Source organism: Anser brachyrhynchus, assembly GCF_964034855.1.
Source record: "Anser brachyrhynchus genome assembly, contig: SCAFFOLD_121, whole genome shotgun sequence".
NCBI classification, from domain to species: Eukaryota; Metazoa; Chordata; class Aves; order Anseriformes; family Anatidae; genus Anser; species Anser brachyrhynchus.
In genome coordinates, this window is record NW_027663658.1 from 306051 (window position 1) to 328245 (window position 22195).

Below are 22195 nucleotides of genomic sequence, written 5' to 3' on the forward strand. Positions count from 1 at the left end.
TTAAGGGTTCGTTTGTTCAACGATTAACAGTCCTACGTGATCTGAGTTCAGACTGGAGCAATCCAGGTCGGTTTCTATCTATGACACACTCTCCCCAGTACGAAAGGACCGGGAAAGTGGGGCCAATACCACAAGCACGCCCCCCCCCCGCTCTAAGCAGTGAAACCAACTAAACCGTGAAGAGGGCCTTCCCCCACCACTTTCAATCCTAGAAAAGGACCAGCTAGAGTGGCAGAGCCCGGCAAGTGCAGAAGGCTTAAGCCCTTTCCCCAGAGGTTCAAATCCTCTCCCTAGCTTCACCCATGATTCAAATAACAACACTAAGCTGCCTCGTTATATCCCTCCTATACATCATCCCAATCCTGATTGCCGTAGCCTTCCTAACCCTAGTAGAACGGAAAATCCTAAGCTACATACAATCCCACAAAGGCCCTAACGTTGTCGGGCCTTTTGGCCTACTTCAACCATTTGCGGACGGACTGAAACTATTTACCAAAGAGCCCATCCGACCCTCTACCTCTTCCCCACTTCTATTCATTCTGATACCAATACTAGCCCTTGTCCTAGCCCTCACCACTTGAGCACCACTACCACTCCCATTTCCCCTAGCAGATCTAAACCTCGGAGTTCTCTTCCTAATAGCCATGTCAAGCCTAGCCGTCTACTCAGTCCTATGATCAGGCTGAGCCTCGAACTCAAAATACGCACTAATCGGAGCCCTACGGGCAGTAGCACAGACCATTTCATACGAAGTGACACTGGCCATAATCCTGCTATCAATAATCATACTAAGCGGAAGCTACACACTCAGCTCCTTTGCCGTCGCACAGGAGCCTCTATACTTCATTTTCTCCTCATGACCCCTAGCAATAATATGATACGTATCCACCCTAGCAGAGACAAACCGAGCTCCTTTTGACCTCACAGAGGGTGAATCTGAGCTAGTCTCAGGGTTTAACGTTGAATACGCCGCAGGACCCTTCGCCTTATTCTTCCTAGCTGAATATGCGAACATTATGCTAATAAATACACTTACAGCCATCATATTCCTAAACCCAAGCGCCCTAGGGCCACCCACAGAACTATTCCCCGTCATCCTAGCCACAAAAGTCCTCCTACTATCTTCTGGTTTCTTATGGGTCCGAGCTTCATACCCACGATTCCGATATGACCAACTAATGCACCTACTATGAAAAAACTTCCTACCCCTCACACTAGCTCTGTGCCTCTGACACATCAGCATACCTATCTGCTATGCAGGCCTACCTCCTTACATAAGGAAATGTGCCTGAACTACAAAGGGTCACTATGATAAAGTGAACATAGAGGTATAACAGCCCTCTCATTTCCTGTTGACCTTAGAAAAGTAGGAATTGAACCCACACAAGAGAAATCAAAATTCTCCATACTTCCCTTATATTATTTTCTAGTAGAGTCAGCTAATCAAGCTATCGGGCCCATACCCCGAAAATGATGGTTTAACCCCCTCCTCTACTAATGAACCCTTACGCGACCCCAATCATAACCTTCAGCCTCATCTTGGGCACCACCATCACAATTTCCAGCAACCACTGAGTTCTGGCCTGGACAGGACTGGAGATCAACGCACTAGCCATCATTCCCCTAATTGCCAAATCCCACCACCCACGAGCAGTAGAAGCCGCAACGAAATACTTCCTAACCCAAGCAGCTGCTTCCGCCCTGGTCCTATTCTCTAGCATAACCAATGCCTGAGTCACCGGCCAATGAGACATCACACAAATAAACCACCCAACCTCCTGTCTACTACTGACAGCAGCAATCGCTATTAAACTGGGCCTAGTGCCATTTCACTTCTGATTCCCAGAAGTACTACAAGGATCGCCACTAATAACAGCCCTGCTACTCTCGACCCTCATAAAATTCCCCCCACTAACCCTGCTCCTACTAACATCCAAATCCCTCGACCCAGCTCTACTCACCGCCATGGCCCTAGCCTCAACAGCACTAGGAGGCTGAATAGGACTGAACCAAACACAAACACGCAAAATCCTAGCCTTCTCGTCCATCTCCCACTTAGGCTGAATCGCCATCATCCTAGTTTACAGCCCCAAATTGGCCTTACTTACCTTCTACCTATACACAATCATAACATCAGCCGTATTCCTAGCCCTTAACAAAATCAAAGCCCTTAACCTATCCATGATCACAACCTCATGAACAAAAACCCCAGTGCTAAACGCCACCCTAATACTAGTACTTTTATCCCTAGCAGGCCTCCCCCCATTAACAGGCTTTATACCAAAGTGACTTATCATCCAAGAACTAACTAAACAGGAAATAACACCAGCAGCCATGGCAATTGCCATGCTATCACTGCTCAGCCTCTTCTTCTACCTACGCCTCGCATACCACTCAACAATTACCCTTCCCCCCAACTCCTCTAACCACATAAAACAATGATACACTAGCAAAGCCCCAAGCACACCTACTGCGGTCCTTGCCTCACTATCAATCCTCTTACTTCCCCTGTCCCCAATAATACATGCCATTGTCTAGAAACTTAGGATAACACCCCAAACCGAAGGCCTTCAAAGCCTTAAATAAGAGTTAAACCCTCTTAGTTTCTGCACATTAAGACTTACAGAATATTAACCTGTATCTTCTGAATGCAAGTCAGACGCTTTAATTAAGCTAAAGCCTCCCTAGACAGATGGGCTTCGATCCCACAAAACTCTAGTTAACAGCTAAATGCCTAAACCAATTGGCTTCTGCCTACAAAGACCCTGACGCACCCTAGTGCGCATCGATGAGCTTGCAACTCAACATGAATTTCACTACAGAGCCGATAAGAAGAGGAATTAAACCTCTGTAAAAAGGACTACAGCCTAACGCTTCAACACTCAGCCATCTTACCCGTCACCTTCATCAACCGATGACTATTTTCCACTAACCATAAGGATATTGGCACCCTGTACCTCATCTTCGGGGCATGAGCAGGAATAGTCGGCACCGCACTCAGCCTATTAATCCGCGCAGAACTAGGACAACCAGGAACTCTCCTAGGCGACGACCAAATTTACAATTGAAGGTGATGCCTGCCCGGTGACTTAGTTTTAACGGCCGCGGTATCCTAACCGTGCAAAGGTAGCGCAATCAATTGTCCCATAAATCGAGACTTGTATGAATGGCTAAACGAGGTCTTAACTGTCTCTCACAGATAATCAGTGAAATTGATCTCCCCGTGCAAAAGCGGGGATGTGAACATAAGACGAGAAGACCCTGTGGAACTTAAAAATCAACGACCACCGCGAATCCTCAATCAACCCCACTGGGGCCACTACCATCGCAGAGCCTGGTCGATATTTTTCGGTTGGGGCGACCTTGGAGGAGAACAAATCCTCCAAAAACAAGACCATACCTCTTTACCTAGAGCTACCCCTCAAAGTGCTAACAGTGACCAGACCCAATATAATTGATTAATGGACCAAGCTACCCCAGGGATAACAGCGCAATCCCCCTCAAGAGCCCATATCGACAGGGGGGTTTACGACCTCGATGTTGGATCAGGACATCCTAATGGTGCAGCCGCTATTAAGGGTTCGTTTGTTCAACGATTAACAGTCCTACGTGATCTGAGTTCAGACCGGAGCAATCCAGGTCGGTTTCTATCTATGACACACTCTCCCCAGTACGAAAGGACCGGGAAAGTGGGGCCAATACCACAAGCACGCCCCCCCCCCGCTCTAAGCAGTGAAACCAACTAAACCGTGAAGAGGGCCTTCCCCCACCACTTTCAATCCTAGAAAAGGACCAGCTAGAGTGGCAGAGCCCGGCAAGTGCAGAAGGCTTAAGCCCTTTCCCCAGAGGTTCAAATCCTCTCCCTAGCTTCACCCATGATTCAAATAACAACACTAAGCTGCCTCGTTATATCCCTCCTATACATCATCCCAATCCTGATTGCCGTAGCCTTCCTAACCCTAGTAGAACGGAAAATCCTAAGCTACATACAATCCCGCAAAGGCCCTAATGTTGTCGGGCCTTTTGGCCTACTTCAACCATTTGCGGACGGACTGAAACTATTTACCAAAGAGCCCATCCGACCCTCTACCTCTTCCCCACTTCTATTCATTCTGATACCAATACTAGCCCTTGTCCTAGCCCTCACCACTTGAGCACCACTACCACTCCCATTTCCCCTAGCACATCTAAACCTCGGAGTTCTCTTCCTAATAGCCATGTCAAGCCTAGCCGTCTACTCAGTCCTATGATCAGGCTGAGCCTCGAACTCAAAATACGCACTAATCGGAGCCCTACGGGCAGTAGCACAGACCATTTCATACGAAGTGACACTGGCCATAATCCTGCTATCAATAATCATACTAAGCGGAAGCTACACACTCAGCTCCTTTGCCGTCGCACAGGAGCCTCTATACTTCATTTTCTCCTCATGACCCCTAGCAATAATATGATACGTATCCACCCTAGCAGAGACAAACCGAGCTCCTTTTGACCTCACAGAGGGTGAATCTGAGCTAGTCTCAGGGTTTAACGTTGAATACGCCGCAGGACCCTTCGCCTTATTCTTCCTAGCTGAATATGCGAACATTATGCTAATAAATACACTTACAGCCATCATATTCCTAAACCCAAGCGCCCTAGGGCCACCCACAGAACTATTCCCCGTCATCCTAGCCACAAAAGTCCTCCTACTATCTTCTGGTTTCTTATGGGTCCGAGCTTCATACCCACGATTCCGATATGACCAACTAATGCACCTACTATGAAAAAACTTCCTACCCCTCACACTAGCTCTGTGCCTCTGACACATCAGCATACCTATCTGCTATGCAGGCCTACCTCCTTACATAAGGAAATGTGCCTGAACTACAAAGGGTCACTATGATAAAGTGAACATAGAGGTATAACAGCCCTCTCATTTCCTGTTGACCTTAGAAAAGTAGGAATTGAACCCACACAAGAGAAATCAAAATTCTCCATACTTCCCTTATATTATTTTCTAGTAGAGTCAGCTAATCAAGCTATCGGGCCCATACCCCGAAAATGATGGTTTAACCCCCTCCTCTACTAATGAACCCTTACGCGACCCCAATCATAACCTTCAGCCTCATCTTGGGCACCACCATCACAATTTCCAGCAACCACTGAGTTCTGGCCTGGACAGGACTGGAGATCAACGCACTAGCCATCATTCCCCTAATTGCCAAATCCCACCACCCACGAGCAGTAGAAGCCGCAACGAAATACTTCCTAACCCAAGCAGCTGCTTCCGCCCTGGTCCTATTCTCTAGCATAACCAATGCCTGAGTCACTGGCCAATGAGACATCACACAAATAAACCACCCAACCTCCTGTCTACTACTGACAGCAGCAATCGCTATTAAACTGGGCCTAGTGCCATTTCACTTCTGATTCCCAGAAGTACTACAAGGATCGCCACTAATAACAGCCCTGCTACTCTCGACCCTCATAAAATTCCCCCCACTAACCCTGCTCCTACTAACATCCAAATCCCTCGACCCAGCTCTACTCACCGCCATGGCCCTAGCCTCAACAGCACTAGGAGGCTGAATAGGACTGAACCAAACACAAACACGCAAAATCCTAGCCTTCTCGTCCATCTCCCACTTAGGCTGAATCGCCATCATCCTAGTTTACAGCCCCAAATTGGCCTTACTTACCTTCTACCTATACACAATCATAACATCAGCCGTATTCCTAGCCCTTAACAAAATCAAAGCCCTTAACCTATCCATGATCACAACCTCATGAACAAAAACCCCAGTGCTAAACGCCACCCTAATACTAGTACTTTTATCCCTAGCAGGCCTCCCCCCATTAACAGGCTTTATACCAAAGTGACTTATCATCCAAGAACTAACTAAACAGGAAATAACACCAGCAGCCATGGCAATTGCCATGCTATCACTGCTCAGCCTCTTCTTCTACCTACGCCTCGCATACCACTCAACAATTACCCTTCCCCCCAACTCCTCTAACCACATAAAACAATGATACACTAGCAAAGCCCCAAGCACACCTACTGCGGTCCTTGCCTCACTATCAATCCTCTTACTTCCCCTGTCCCCAATAATACATGCCATTGTCTAGAAACTTAGGATAACACCCCAAACCGAAGGCCTTCAAAGCCTTAAATAAGAGTTAAACCCTCTTAGTTTCTGCACATTAAGACTTACAGAATATTAACCTGTATCTTCTGAATGCAAGTCAGACGCTTTAATTAAGCTAAAGCCTCCCTAGACAGATGGGCTTCGATCCCACAAAACTCTAGTTAACAGCTAAATGCCTAAACCAATTGGCTTCTGCCTACAAAGACCCTGACGCACCCTAGTGCGCATCGATGAGCTTGCAACTCAACATGAATTTCACTACAGAGCCGATAAGAAGAGGAATTAAACCTCTGTAAAAAGGACTACAGCCTAACGCTTCAACACTCAGCCATCTTACCCGTCACCTTCATCAACCGATGACTATTTTCCACTAACCATAAGGATATTGGCACCCTGTACCTCATCTTCGGGGCATGAGCAGGAATAGTCGGCACCGCACTCAGCCTATTAATCCGCGCAGAACTAGGACAACCAGGAACTCTCCTAGGCGACGACCAAATTTACAATGTAATCGTTACCGCTCACGCCTTTGTAATAATCTTCTTTATAGTCATACCCATCATGATCGGAGGATTCGGCAACTGATTAGTCCCCCTCATAATCGGTGCCCCCGACATAGCATTCCCGCGAATAAACAACATAAGCTTTTGACTCCTCCCCCCATCATTCCTCCTCCTACTAGCCTCATCCACTGTAGAAGCTGGCGCCGGCACAGGCTGAACTGTCTACCCTCCCCTAGCAGGTAACCTTGCCCACGCCGGAGCTTCAGTAGACCTGGCTATCTTCTCACTCCACTTAGCCGGTATCTCCTCCATCCTTGGGGCCATCAACTTTATCACCACAGCCATCAACATAAAACCCCCCGCACTCTCACAATACCAAACCCCACTATTTGTCTGATCCGTACTAATTACCGCCATCCTACTCCTTCTATCACTCCCCGTACTCGCCGCCGGTATTACAATATTACTAACTGATCGAAACCTAAACACCACATTCTTCGACCCCGCTGGAGGAGGAGACCCAATCCTGTACCAACACCTATTCTGATTCTTCGGACACCCAGAAGTCTATATTCTGATCCTACCGGGGTTTGGAATCATCTCACACGTAGTCACGTACTACTCAGGCAAAAAGGAGCCCTTCGGCTACATGGGAATAGTCTGAGCCATACTATCCATCGGCTTCCTAGGATTCATCGTCTGAGCTCACCACATGTTTACAGTAGGAATAGACGTTGATACCCGAGCCTACTTTACATCAGCCACTATAATCATTGCCATCCCTACCGGAATCAAAGTATTTAGCTGACTAGCCACCCTGCACGGAGGAACAATCAAATGAGACCCCCCCAATACTATGAGCTCTAGGATTTATCTTCCTATTTACCATCGGAGGATTAACAGGAATCGTTCTTGCAAACTCTTCCCTAGACATCGCCCTGCACGACACGTACTACGTAGTTGCCCACTTCCACTACGTCCTATCCATAGGCGCCGTCTTTGCCATTCTAGCAGGATTTACTCACTGATTCCCACTACTCACTGGGTTTACCCTACACCAAACATGAGCAAAAGCCCACTTCGGGGTAATATTTACAGGAGTAAACCTAACGTTCTTCCCCCAGCACTTCCTAGGCCTAGCAGGAATACCCCGACGATACTCGGACTATCCCGACGCCTACACACTATGAAACACCATTTCCTCCATCGGCTCCCTAATCTCAATAGTAGCCGTAATCATACTAATATTCATCATCTGAGAAGCCTTTTCGGCCAAACGAAAAGTCCTACAACCAGAACTAACTACCACAAACGTTGAATGAATCCACGGCTGCCCTCCCCCATACCATACTTTCGAGGAACCGGCCTTCGTCCAAGTACAAGAAAGGAAGGAATCGAACCCTCACATGCTGGTTTCAAGCCAACTGCATTCACCGCTCATGCTTCTTTCTTATGAGACGTTAGTAAACCAATTACATAGCCTTGTCAAGACTAAATCACAGGTAAAAATCCTGTACATCTCATGTGGCCAACCACTCCCAACTAGGATTCCAAGACGCCTCATCACCCATCATAGAAGAACTCGTTGAATTCCACGACCACGCCCTAATCGTTGCCCTAGCTATCTGCAGCCTAGTTCTCTACCTTTTAGCCCACATACTAACAGAAAAACTCTCGTCCAATGCTGTAGACGCCCAAGAAGTAGAGCTGATCTGGACAATCCTACCTGCTATCGTCCTGGTACTCCTCGCCCTCCCATCCCTACAAATCCTCTACATAATGGACAAAATCGATGAACCAGACCTCACCCTAAAAGCCATCGGCCACCAATGATACTGAAGCTACGAATACACAGACCTCAAAGACCTATCATTCGACTCCTACATAGTGCCCACCCCAGACTTACCCAACGGCCACTTCCGACTGCTAGAAGTTGACCACCGCGTAGTTATCCCAATAGAATCCCCCATCCGCGTGATCATTACTGCAGGAGACGTACTCCACTCCTGAGCAGTCCCAACGCTCGGAGTTAAAACAGACGCAATCCCAGGCCGACTAAACCAAACTTCATTCATTACCACCCGGCCTGGGATTTTTTACGGACAATGCTCAGAAATTTGCGGGGCTAATCACAGCTACATACCCATTGTAGTAGAATCAACCCCACTCCCACATTTCGAGGCCTGATCGTCCCTTCTATCATCATCCTAATCATTAAGAAGCTATGCAACAGCACTCGCCTTTTAAGCTAGCCAAAGAGGGACTTCCCCCTCCTTAATGATATGCCACAGCTTAACCCCGCACCATGATTTTCAATCATAATTATAACCTGATTAACCCTAGCACTCCTCATCCAACCAAAACTACTAGCCTTCACCACAACCAACCCCCCATCAAATAAGACCTCCCTCACTACCAAACCCACACCATGATCCTGACCATGAACCTAAGCTTCTTTGACCAATTTTCCAGCCCCAATCTATTCGGCATCCCCTTAATCCTACTATCCCTACTCTTCCCAGCCCTACTATTCCCGTCCCCAAACAACCGATGAATCAACAACCGCCTTTCTACTATCCAAACATGACTCCTTCACCTAATCACAAAACAACTAATAGTCCCACTCAACAAAAATGGCCACAAATGAGCCATAATATTTACATCCCTAATAATCATACTTCTTACAATCAACCTTCTAGGCCTCCTTCCATATACATTCACCCCAACCACCCAACTATCTATGAACATAGCCCTAGCCTTCCCACTATGGCTCGCCACACTACTAACAGGCCTACGAAACCAACCATCAGCCTCTTTAGCCCACCTATTACCCGAAGGTACCCCTACACCCCTAATCCCCGCACTAATCCTGATCGAAACAACCAGCCTACTAATCCGCCCCCTAGCCCTCGGAGTCCGCCTTACAGCCAACCTTACAGCAGGACACTTACTCATCCAACTCGTCTCTACAGCCTCCATTGCATTAATACCCACCCTTCCTGCAGTATCCATCCTAACAATAATCATCCTACTACTCCTAACCATCCTAGAAGTAGCAGTAGCCATAATCCAGGCCTACGTCTTCGTGCTCCTTCTAAGCCTATACTTACAAGAAAACATCTAATGGCACACCAAGCACACTCATACCACATAGTTGACCCAAGCCCTTGACCAATCTTCGGGGCAGCCGCCGCCCTACTCACAACCTCAGGATTAATCATGTGATTCCACTACAACTCATCCATACTACTAACCCTAGGCCTCATCTCAATACTCCTAGTAATACTCCAATGATGACGAGACATTGTACGAGAAAGCACCTTCCAAGGCCATCACACTCCCACAGTCCAAAAAGGCCTACGATACGGCATAATCCTTTTCATCACATCCGAAGCATTCTTCTTCTTAGGGTTCTTCTGAGCGTTCTTCCACTCGAGCCTGGCCCCAACCCCAGAACTAGGAGGCCAATGACCCCCAACAGGAATTAAACCACTCAACCCGATAGAAGTCCCCCTACTAAACACAGCCATCCTACTAGCCTCAGGCGTTACCGTAACGTGAGCCCATCACAGCATCACAGAAGGAAACCGAAAACACGCCATCCACGCCCTAACCCTAACGATCCTCCTGGGATTCTACTTCACAGCCCTACAAGCAATAGAATACCACGAAGCCCCATTCTCAATCGCCGATAGCGTCTACGGATCTACCTTCTTCGTTGCCACTGGATTCCACGGACTCCACGTAATCATCAGATCCTCCTTCCTGACCGTCTGCCTCTTCCGACTGATCAAGTTCCACTTTACATCAGACCACCACTTCGGATTCGAGGCAGCAGCCTGATACTGACACTTCGTAGACGTCATCTGACTATTCCTCTACATAACCATCTACTGATGAGGATCTTGCTCTTCTAGTATATTAATTACAATTGACTTCCAATCTCTAGAATCTGGTATAAACCCAGAGGAGAGCAATGAACGCACTCATGTTCATATTCGCCCTATCATCAATCCTAAGCGCCGCCCTAACCGCATTAAACTTCTGACTCGCCCAAATAAACCCCGACTCAGAGAAACTCTCACCGTACGAATGTGGATTCGACCCACTTGGATCTGCTCGATTACCATTCTCAGTCCGATTCTTCCTCAGTAGCCATCCTGTTCGTCCTATTCGACCTAGAAATCGCCCTCCTACTCCCCCTGCCATGAGCCGTCCAACTCCAATCCCCCCTAATGACCCTCACCTGAACTGTAGTGATCCTCCTTCTCCTAACACTCGGACTGGCCTACGAGTGAATTCAAGGGGGCCTAGAATGAGCAGAATAACAGAAAGTTAGTCTAACCAAAAAGATAGCTGGTTTCGACCCAGCAGATTACAGCCAACCCTGTAACTTTCTTATGTCGCCCCTACATTTAAGCTTCTACTCAGCCTTCATTTTCAGCGGACTAGGACTAGCCTTCCACCGAACCCACCTAGTATCCGCCCTACTATGCCTTGAAAGCATAATATTATCGATATTCGTAGGCCTATCAATATGATCCATCGAAAACCAAGTCTCCTCATTCACCATGGTACCAATTCTCATGCTAACCTTCTCAGCGTGTGAGGCGGGCACAGGCCTGGCCATCCTAGTAGCCTCGGTATCCTAACCGTGCAAAGGTAGCGCAATCAATTGTCCCATAAATCGAGACTTGTATGAATGGCTAAACGAGGTCTTAACTGTCTCTCACAGATAATCAGTGAAATTGATCTCCCCGTGCAAAAGCGGGGATGTGAACATAAGACGAGAAGACCCTGTGGAACTTAAAAATCAACGACCACCGCGAATCCTCAATCAACCCCACTGGGGCCACTACCATCGCAGAGCCTGGTCGATATTTTTCGGTTGGGGCGACCTTGGAGGAGAACAAATCCTCCAAAAACAAGACCATACCTCTTTACCTAGAGCTACCCCTCAAAGTGCTAACAGTGACCAGACCCAATATAATTGATTAATGGACCAAGCTACCCCAGGGATAACAGCGCAATCCCCCTCAAGAGCCCATATCGACAGGGGGGTTTACGACCTCGATGTTGGATCAGGACATCCTAATGGTGCAGCCGCTATTAAGGGTTCGTTTGTTCAACGATTAACAGTCCTACGTGATCTGAGTTCAGACCGGAGCAATCCAGGTCGGTTTCTATCTATGACACACTCTCCCCAGTACGAAAGGACCGGGAAAGTGGGGCCAATACCACAAGCACGCCCCCCCCCCTGCTCTAAGCAGTGAAACCAACTAAACCGTGAAGAGGGCCTTCCCCCACCACTTTCAATCCTAGAAAAGGACCAGCTAGAGTGGCAGAGCCCGGCAAGTGCAGAAGGCTTAAGCCCTTTCCCCAGAGGTTCAAATCCTCTCCCTAGCTTCACCCATGATTCAAATAACAACACTAAGCTGCCTCGTTATATCCCTCCTATACATCATCCCAATCCTGATTGCCGTAGCCTTCCTAACCCTAGTAGAACGGAAAATCCTAAGCTACATACAATCCCGCAAAGGCCCTAACGTTGTCGGGCCTTTTGGCCTACTTCAACCATTTGCGGACGGACTGAAACTATTTACCAAAGAGCCCATCCGACCCTCTACCTCTTCCCCACTTCTATTCATTCTGATACCAATACTAGCCCTTGTCCTAGCCCTCACCACTTGAGCACCACTACCACTCCCATTTCCCCTAGCAGATCTAAACCTCGGAGTTCTCTTCCTAATAGCCATGTCAAGCCTAGCCGTCTACTCAGTCCTATGATCAGGCTGAGCCTCGAACTCAAAATACGCACTAATCGGAGCCCTACGGGCAGTAGCACAGACCATTTCATACGAAGTGACACTGGCCATAATCCTGCTATCAATAATCATACTAAGCGGAAGCTACACACTCAGCTCCTTTGCCGTCGCACAGGAGCCTCTATACTTCATTTTCTCCTCATGACCCCTAGCAATAATATGATACGTATCCACCCTAGCAGAGACAAACCGAGCTCCTTTTGACCTCACAGAGGGTGAATCTGAGCTAGTCTCAGGGTTTAACGTTGAATACGCCGCAGGACCCTTCGCCTTATTCTTCCTAGCTGAATATGCGAACATTATGCTAATAAATACACTTACAGCCATCATATTCCTAAACCCAAGCGCCCTAGGGCCACCCACAGAACTATTCCCCGTCATCCTAGCCACAAAAGTCCTCCTACTATCTTCTGGTTTCTTATGGGTCCGAGCTTCATACCCACGATTCCGATATGACCAACTAATGCACCTACTATGAAAAAACTTCCTACCCCTCACACTAGCTCTGTGCCTCTGACACATCAGCATACCTATCTGCTATGCAGGCCTACCTCCTTACATAAGGAAATGTGCCTGAACTACAAAGGGTCACTATGATAAAGTGAACATAGAGGTATAACAGCCCTCTCATTTCCTGTTGACCTTAGAAAAGTAGGAATTGGACCCACACAAGAGAAATCAAAATTCTCCATACTTCCCTTATATTATTTTCTAGTAGAGTCAGCTAATCAAGCTATCGGGCCCATACCCCGAAAATGATGGTTTAACCCCCTCCTCTACTAATGAACCCTTACGCGACCCCAATCATAACCTTCAGCCTCATCTTGGGCACCACAATCACAATTTCCAGCAACCACTGAGTTCTGGCCTGGACAGGACTGGAGATCAACACACTAGCCATCATTCCCCTAATTGCCAAATCCCACCACCCACGAGCAGTAGAAGCCGCAACGAAATACTTCCTAACCCAAGCAGCTGCTTCCGCCCTGGTCCTATTCTCTAGCATAACCAATGCCTGAGTCACCGGCCAATGAGACATCACACAAATAAACCACCCAACCTCCTGTCTACTACTGACAGCAGCAATCGCTATTAAACTGGGCCTAGTGCCATTTCACTTCTGATTCCCAGAAGTACTACAAGGATCGCCACTAATAACAGCCCTGCTACTCTCGACCCTCATAAAATTCCCCCCACTAACCCTGCTCCTACTAACATCCAAATCCCTCGACCCAGCTCTACTCACCGCCATGGCCCTAGCCTCAACAGCACTAGGAGGCTGAATAGGACTGAACCAAACACAAACACGCAAAATCCTAGCCTTCTCGTCCATCTCCCACTTAGGCTGAATCGCCATCATCCTAGTTTACAGCCCCAAATTGGCCTTACTTACCTTCTACCTATACACAATCATAACATCAGCCGTATTCCTAGCCCTTAACAAAATCAAAGCCCTTAACCTATCCATGATCACAACCTCATGAACAAAAACCCCAGTGCTAAACGCCACCCTAATACTAGTACTTTTATCCCTAGCAGGCCTCCCCCCATTAACAGGCTTTATACCAAAGTGACTTATCATCCAAGAACTAACTAAACAGGAAATAACACCAGCAGCCATGGCAATTGCCATGCTATCACTGCTCAGCCTCTTCTTCTACCTACGCCTCGCATACCACTCAACAATTACCCTTCCCCCCAACTCCTCTAACCACATAAAACAATGATACACTAGCAAAGCCCCAAGCACACCTACTGCGGTCCTTGCCTCACTATCAATCCTCTTACTTCCCCTGTCCCCAATAATACATGCCATTGTCTAGAAACTTAGGATAACACCCCAAACCGAAGGCCTTCAAAGCCTTAAATAAGAGTTAAACCCTCTTAGTTTCTGCACATTAAGACTTACAGAATATTAACCTGTATCTTCTGAATGCAAGTCAGACGCTTTAATTAAGCTAAAGCCTCCCTAGACAGATGGGCTTCGATCCCACAAAACTCTAGTTAACAGCTAAATGCCTAAACCAATTGGCTTCTGCCTACAAAGACCCTGACGCACCCTAGTGCGCATCGATGAGCTTGCAACTCAACATGAATTTCACTACAGAGCCGATAAGAAGAGGAATTAAACCTCTGCAAAAAGGACTACAGCCTAACGCTTCAACACTCAGCCATCTTACCCGTCACCTTCATCAACCGATGACTATTTTCCACTAACCATAAGGATATTGGCACCCTGTACCTCATCTTCGGGGCATGAGCAGGAATAGTCGGCACCGCACTCAGCCTATTAATCCGCGCAGAACTAGGACAACCAGGAACTCTCCTAGGCGACGACCAAATTTACAATGTAATCGTTACCGCTCACGCCTTTGTAATAATCTTCTTTATAGTCATACCCATCATGATCGGAGGATTCGGCAACTGATTAGTCCCCCTCATAATCGGTGCCCCCGACATAGCATTCCCGCGAATAAACAACATAAGCTTTTGACTCCTCCCCCCATCATTCCTCCTCCTACTAGCCTCATCCACTGTAGAAGCTGGCGCCGGCACAGGCTGAACTGTCTACCCTCCCCTAGCAGGTGACCTTGCCCACGCCGGAGCTTCAGTAGACCTGGCTATCTTCTCACTCCACTTAGCCGGTATCTCCTCCATCCTTGGGGCCATCAACTTTATCACCACAGCCATCAACATAAAACCCCCCGCACTCTCACAATACCAAACCCCACTATTTGTCTGATCCGTACTAATTACCGCCATCCTACTCCTTCTATCACTCCCCGTACTCGCCGCCGGTATTACAATATTACTAACTGATCGAAACCTAAACACCACATTCTTCGACCCCGCTGGAGGAGGAGACCCAATCCTGTACCAACACCTATTCTGATTCTTCGGACACCCAGAAGTCTATATTCTGATCCTACCGGGGTTCGGAATCATCTCACACGTAGTCACGTACTACTCAGGCAAAAAGGAGCCCTTCGGCTACATGGGAATAGTCTGAGCCATACTATCCATCGGCTTCCTAGGATTCATCGTCTGAGCTCACCACATGTTTACAGTAGGAATAGACGTTGATACCCGAGCCTACTTTACATCAGCCACTATAATCATTGCCATCCCTACCGGAATCAAAGTATTTAGCTGACTAGCCACCCTGCACGGAGGAACAATCAAATGAGACCCCCCCAATACTATGAGCTCTAGGATTTATCTTCCTATTTACCATCGGAGGATTAACAGGAATCGTTCTTGCAAACTCTTCCCTAGACATCGCCCTGCACGACACGTACTACGTAGTTGCCCACTTCCACTACGTCCTATCCATAGGCGCCGTCTTTGCCATTCTAGCAGGATTTACTCACTGATTCCCACTACTCACTGGGTTTACCCTACACCAAACATGAGCAAAAGCCCACTTCGGGGTAATATTTACAGGAGTAAACCTAACGTTCTTCCCCCAGCACTTCCTAGGCCTAGCAGGAATACCCCGACGATACTTGGACTATCCCGACGCCTACACACTATGAAACACCATTTCCTCCATCGGCTCCCTAATCTCAATAGTAGCCGTAATCATACTAATATTCATCATCTGAGAAGCCTTTTCGGCCAAACGAAAAGTCCTACAACCAGAACTAACTACCACAAACGTTGAATGAATCCACGGCTGCCCTCCCCCATACCATACTTTCGAGGAACCGGCCTTCGTCCAAGTACAAGAAAGGAAGGAATCGAACCCTCACATGCTGGTTTCAAGCCAACTGCATTCACCGCTCATGCTTCTTTCTTATGAGACGTTAGTAAACCAATTACATAGCCTTGTCAAGACTAAATCACAGGTAAAAATCCTGTACATCTCATGTGGCCAACCACTCCCAACTAGGATTCCAAGACGCCTCATCACCCATCATAGAAGAACTCGTTGAATTCCACGACCACGCCCTAATCGTTGCCCTAGCTATCTGCAGCCTAGTTCTCTACCTTTTAGCCCACATACTAACAGAAAAACTCTCGTCCAATGCTGTAGACGCCCAAGAAGTAGAGCTGATCTGGACAATCCTACCTGCTATCGTCCTGGTACTCCTCGCCCTCCCATCCCTACAAATCCTCTACATAATGGACAAAATCGATGAACCAGACCTCACCCTAAAAGCCATCGGCCACCAATGATACTGAAGCTACGAATACACAGACTTCAAAGACCTATCCTTCGACTCCTACATAGTGCCCACCCCAGACTTACCCAACGGCCACTTCCGACTGCTAGAAGTTGACCACCGCGTAGTTATCCCAATAGAATCCCCCATCCGCGTGATCATTACTGCAGGAGACGTACTCCACTCCTGAGCAGTCCCAACGCTCGGAGTTAAAACAGACGCAATCCCAGGCCGACTAAACCAAACTTCATTCATTACCACCCGGCCTGGGATTTTTTACGGACAATGCTCAGAAATTTGTGGGGCTAATCACAGCTACATACCCATTGTAGTAGAATCAACCCCACTCCCACATTTCGAGGCCTGATCGTCCCTTCTATCATCATCCTAATCATTAAGAAGCTATGCAACAGCACTAGCCTTTTAAGCTAGCCAAAGAGGGACTTCCCCCTCCTTAATGATATGCCACAGCTTAACCCCGCACCATGATTTTCAATCATAATTATAACCTGATTAACCCTAGCACTCCTCATCCAACCAAAACTACTAGCCTTCACCACAACCAACCCCCCATCAAATAAGACCTCCCTCACTACCAAACCCACACCATGATCCTGACCATGAACCTAAGCTTCTTTGACCAATTTTCCAGCCCCAATCTATTCGGCATCCCCTTAATCCTACTATCCCTACTCTTCCCAGCCCTACTATTCCCGTCCCCAAACAACCGATGAATCAACAACCGCCTTTCTACTATCCAAACATGACTCCTTCACCTAATCACAAAACAACTAATAGTCCCACTCAACAAAAATGGCCACAAATGAGCCATAATATTTACATCCCTAATAATCATACTTCTTACAATCAACCTTCTAGGCCTCCTTCCATATACATTCACCCCAACCACCCAACTATCTATGAACATAGCCCTAGCCTTCCCACTATGGCTCGCCACACTACTAACAGGCCTACGAAACCAACCATCAGCCTCTTTAGCCCACCTATTACCCGAAGGTACCCCTACACCCCTAATCCCCGCACTAATCCTGATCGAAACAACCAGCCTACTAATCCGCCCCCTAGCCCTCGGAGTCCGCCTTACAGCCAACCTTACAGCAGGACACTTACTCATCCAACTCATCTCTACAGCCTCCATTGCATTAATACCCACCCTTCCTGCAGTATCCATCCTAACAATAATCATCCTACTACTCCTAACCATCCTAGAAGTAGCAGTAGCCATAATCCAGGCCTACGTCTTCGTGCTCCTTCTAAGCCTATACTTACAAGAAAACATCTAATGGCACACCAAGCACACTCATACCACATAGTTGACCCAAGCCCTTGACCAATCTTCGGGGCAGCCGCCGCCCTACTCACAACCTCAGGATTAATCATGTGATTCCACTACAACTCATCCATACTACTAACCCTAGGCCTCATCTCAATACTCCTAGTAATACTCCAATGATGACGAGACATTGTACGAGAAAGCACCTTCCAAGGCCATCACACTCCCACAGTCCAAAAAGGCCTACGATACGGCATAATCCTTTTCATCACATCCGAAGCATTCTTCTTCTTAGGGTTCTTCTGAGCGTTCTTCCACTCGAGCCTGGCCCCAACCCCAGAACTAGGAGGCCAATGACCCCCAACAGGAATTAAACCACTCAACCCGATAGAAGTCCCCCTACTAAACACAGCCATCCTACTAGCCTCAGGCGTTACCGTAACGTGAGCCCATCACAGCATCACAGAAGGAAACCGAAAACACGCCATCCACGCCCTAACCCTAACGATCCTCCTGGGATTCTACTTCACAGCCCTACAAGCAATAGAATACCACGAAGCCCCATTCTCAATCGCCGATAGCGTCTACGGATCTACCTTCTTCGTTGCCACTGGATTCCACGGACTCCACGTAATCATCGGATCCTCCTTCCTGACCGTCTGCCTCTTCCGACTGATCAAGTTCCACTTTACATCAGACCACCACTTCGGATTCGAGGCAGCAGCCTGATACTGACACTTCGTAGACATCATCTGACTATTCCTCTACATAACCATCTACTGATGAGGATCTTGCTCTTCTAGTATATTAATTACAATTGACTTCCAATCTCTAGAATCTGGTATAAACCCAGAGGAGAGCAATGAACGCACTCATGTTCATATTCGCCCTATCATCAATCCTAAGCGCCGCCCTAACCGCATTAAACTTCTGACTCGCCCAAATAAACCCCGACTCAGAGAAACTCTCACCGTACGAATGTGGATTCGACCCACTTGGATCTGCTCGATTACCATTCTCAGTCCGATTCTTCCTCAGTAGCCATCCTGTTCGTCCTATTCGACCTAGAAATCGCCCTCCTACTCCCCCTGCCATGAGCCGTCCAACTCCAATCCCCCCTAATGACCCTCACCTGAACTGTAGTGATCCTCCTTCTCCTAACACTCGGACTGGCCTACGAGTGAATTCAAGGGGGCCTAGAATGAGCAGAATAACAGAAAGTTAGTCTAACCAAAAAGATAGCTGGTTTCGACCCAGCAGATTACAGCCAACCCTGTAACTTTCTTATGTCGCCCCTACATTTAAGCTTCTACTCAGCCTTCATTTTCAGCGGACTAGGACTAGCCTTCCACCGAACCCACCTAGTATCCGCCCTACTATGCCTTGAAAGCATAATATTATCGATATTCGTAGGCCTATCAATATGATCCATCGAAAACCAAGTCTCCTCATTCACCATGGTACCAATTCTCATGCTAACCTTCTCAGCGTGTGAGGCGGGCACAGGCCTGGCCATCCTAGTAGCCTCCACCCGCACACATGGCTCCGACCATCTACACAACCTAAACCTCCTGCAATGCTAAAAATCATCCTACCCACAATCATACTTCTTCCAACAGCCCTGCTGTCTCCACCAAAATTTCTATGGACTAACACCACCTTATACAGCCTCCTAATCGCTGCCCTAAGCCTACAGTGATTAATCCCAACCTACTACCCCTACAAATTTTTATCCAACTGAACAGGAATTGACCAAATCTCATCCCCCCTCCTAGTACTATCCTGCTGACTACTCCCACTCATAATCATAGCAAGCCAAAACCACCTGCAACAAGAACCCCTACAACGCAAACGAATCTTTATCTCAACCTTAGTCGCAGTCCAGCCATTCATCCTACTAGCCTTTTCCACCACAGAACTAGCACTATTTTACATCTCATTTGAAGCAACCCTCATTCCCACCCTAATCTTAATCACCCGATGGGGGAACCAACCAGAACGCCTAAGCGCTGGCATCTACCTGCTATTCTACACGCCAGTAAGCTCTCTACCCCTGCTAATCACAATCATACACCTATACGTGAAAATTGGCACCCTGCACCTGCCAACCCTACAACTAACCCACCCAACCCTATCCACCTCATGGACAGGAATACTATCAGATCTAGCACTGCTCATAGCATTCATAGTAAAAGCCCCACTATACGGCCTACACCTCTGACTGCCAAAAGCCCACGTAGAAGCACCCATCGCAGGCTCAATACTCCTCGCCGCCCTACTACTAAAGCTAGGAGGATACGGAATTATACGAGTCACTCTATTTATGGGCCCACTGTCCAACCTCCTGCACTACCCCTTCCTAACCCTGGCCCTATGAGGCGCCCTAATGACTAGCTCAATCTGCCTACGACAGACAGACCTAAAATCACTAATCGCTTATTCATCCGTTAGCCACATAGGCCTAGTTATCGCCGCAGGAATAATCCAAACCCACTGATCATTCTCAGGGGCAATGATCCTAATAATTTCCCATGGACTAACTTCCTCCATACTATTCTGCCTAGCCAACACAAACTATGAACGTACGCACAGCCAAATTCTACTACTCACACGAGGCCTACAACCTCTCCTACCACTCATAGCTACCTGATGATTGCTGGCCAATCTAACAAACATAGCCTTACCCCCAACAACAAACCTCATAGCAGAGCTAACCATTATAATCACCTTATTCAACTGATCTGCCTTCACGATCATCCTAACAGGAATCGCAACCCTACTAACCGCCTCCTACACCTTATTCATACTACTAATGACCCAACGAGGCTCAATCCCCTCCCACATCACATCTATGCAAAACTCAACCACGCGAGAACACCTGCTCATAACACTCCACATTATCCCAATATTCCTCCTAATCCTCAAACCCGAACTGATCTCCGGAATCCCCTCATGCAAGTATAGTTTAAACCAAACATTAGACTGTGATTCTAAGAATAGAAGTTCAAACCTTCTTACCTGCCGAGGGGAGGGTTTAACCAACAAGAGCTGCTAACTCTTACATCTGAGCCTAAAACCTCAGCCCCCTTACTTTTAAAGGATAACAGCAATCCACTGGTCTTAGGAACCACCCATCTTGGTGCAAATCCAAGTAAAAGTAGTGAACCCCACACTACTAATCAACTCCCTCACACTACTCACGCTGACAATCCTCCTAACCCCAACCATCCTGCCATTTCTATTTAAAAACTTTAAAAACACCCCACAAGCCACCACCCGCGCTGTTAAAACCGCATTCCTAATTAGCCTAGCCCCTACAACCGCATTCATCTACTCGGGAGTAGAATCTGTCACCTGCCACTGGGAGTGAAAATTCATTATAAACTTTAAAATCCCCCTGAGCCTAAAAATAGACCAATACTCAATAACATTTCTTCCAATCGCCCTATTTGTAACATGATCAATCCTACAATTCGCCATATGATACATGGCCTCAGAGCCATACGTAACAAAATTTTTCACCTACCTACTGACATTCCTAGTCGCCATACTCCTCCTAACAACCGCAAACAACATATTCCTCCTATTCGTAGGCTGGGAAGGAGTACGAATCATGTCCTTCCTTCTCATCGGCTGATGACAAGGCCGAGCAGATGCCAACACCGCCGTCCTACGAGCCGTAATCTACAACCGAATCGGAGACATCGGACTGATCCTGAGCATAGCATGACTAGCTTCAACATTCAACACCTGAGAGATCCAACAAGCCGTACACCCCCACCAAACCCCAATCCTCCCCCTCATAGGATTAATCCTCGCAGCCGCAGGAAAATCCGCCCAATTTGGACTCCACCCATGACTGCCCGCAGCAATAGAAGGCCCCACCCCAGTATCAGCCCTACTGCACTCCAGTACCATAGTAGTAGCCGGAATCTTCCTGCTCATCCGCATGCACCCCCTGCTAGCCACCAACCAGACAGCCCTAACTGCCTGCCTATGCCTAGGTGCTCTATCAACCCTATTCGCTGCCACATGCGCCCTAACCCAAAATGACATCAAAAAAATCATTGCTTTCTCAACATCCAGCCAACTAGGACTAATAATAGTCACTATCGGACTAAACCTCCCACAACTAGCCTTCCTACACATCTCAACCCATGCCTTCTTTAAAGCCATACTATTCCTATGCTCAGGGTCTATCATCCACAACCTAAACGGAGAACAAGATATCCGAAAGATAGGAGGCCTACAGAAAATACTCCCAGTCACTACTTCC

General features: G+C 47.5%; 1 long non-coding RNA gene across 1 annotated transcript in view; it reads right to left on the bottom strand.

The window, feature by feature from the left end:
* LOC308187075 overlaps positions 1–22195 on the bottom strand; it is a 99845-nt gene that overhangs the window by 7755 nt on the left and 69895 nt on the right. The window lies entirely within an intron of this gene.